Source organism: Amphimedon queenslandica, unplaced genomic scaffold, assembly GCF_000090795.2.
Source record: "Amphimedon queenslandica unplaced genomic scaffold, v1.1 AMPQUscaffold_3704_Cont24305, whole genome shotgun sequence".
NCBI lineage: Eukaryota > Metazoa > Porifera > Demospongiae > Haplosclerida > Niphatidae > Amphimedon > Amphimedon queenslandica.
In genome coordinates this window covers 1-1436 of record NW_003555972.1, presented here as the reverse complement: position 1 = coordinate 1436, position 1436 = coordinate 1, and the positions used below count along the sequence as shown (strand labels likewise).

General features: G+C 30.3%; 1 long non-coding RNA gene across 1 annotated transcript; it reads left to right on the top strand.

The window, feature by feature from the left end:
* Nucleotides 1–288: 288 nt before the first annotated feature.
* Nucleotides 289–678, top strand: LOC109592857 (uncharacterized). The gene is made up of 2 exons (XR_002190592.1): nt 289–441; nt 512–678. It is a non-coding gene; the product is annotated as an uncharacterized LOC109592857 (long non-coding RNA).
* The last annotated feature ends 758 nt before the right edge of the window (nt 679–1436 follow it).

The following is a 1436-nucleotide window of genomic DNA, read 5'->3' as shown; positions in this document are numbered from 1 at the left end:
ATTTGTTTGGTGTGCCAAGATATCACAGCCCAGTAGGTGTGTTCAGCTCAGCTAGCTGGGCATGTTATATAGCTATGGCTGCAAGAATCCACTGTTTGTACTACTGTGAGAATGGGCAGGATTATGGAATAGGTGGACTTATTCATTAATGGGTATCAATTGTCAGTCTATGGTTGGCTTGGTTGCTCACATAGTATACTATGTGAAATCTCCAAATGTATTAAATAAACTCTGGTAAATGTTATTGCACTATAGTCTTTCAAGTTTTATGTCAACTGTGCTATTATGGCCTTGTGTAATCTAACCTTTATTCTCTGATAGGTGTTGTTGTCCATGGTCTAATGCTTGTAGGGTAAGGACTGCACAAGAAGAGGACACTGTAGCCATTGTTGGTATAAAGAATGAGAACAAAGATGATACAAGTGATGAGGCTGAAGATGAGTGAGTGTTTTATCCTTAACTCATACTTGTATTATCTCTTCCTCAAACTTTCCTTTCTCTCTTTCTATAGTGAAAATGAGTCACTGATAAAAGATATAGACATCCTTGAGTCTAGTGTGTCAGCTAAATTTGACAAATATATCATGAAACAATCTTTTTATGACAGCATTATAAGATTTACATACATTCCAGTATATTTTATGTCTATTTTAAAATAATATCATTATATCTATTATAAATGGCCTCACTACATGCTTAAGAAGTGTGCCAGCTGCTTAAAGAGATCTGTCTTTAGTTTTCCATGAGGGACTGCATGTGCATGGACCTAGCTGCAACAAGTACGCACTGTAGTAAAGGATCTGATGCTCCCTTGGCTTGGACACGATTGACTAGATTATGATTCACTCATGTCAGTCAAAGACTGCTCAAAAATATCATTAACAAACCCTTAAATACATTTTTTATATCCACAATATTAACTGATAATAACTACTAATTATGTAATAATAATAGTAATAATAATAAAAGTAATAATAACAACAATAACAATAATAATAATAACAAGAACTTATGCATCAGAGGTTCTCGTTCTCATTGGAAAGGGATAGGAACAGATGATGGATTGGGTATAAATCCACTATTTATTGGGTATGCAGCTACATAAACAAATCTATCCTCACTTACACCTAACATATTTTACCCATTGTGTACTTTGTATCACTTAAATTACTTTATTTTTATTTTATTTTATTTTGCCTCAACTCTATCTCTTTCTCTCATTACTAACTGAAATTGTAATTTATTGTATAATAATAATAATAATAATAATAATAATAATAATAATAATAATAATAATAATAATAATAATAATAATAATAATAATAATAACAAGATAATAATAATGATAAGAATAATAGAATAATGATAATAATAAAATAATAATAATAACGATCGTACTAATAATAACAATAATACAAATCATATTATCACACGCA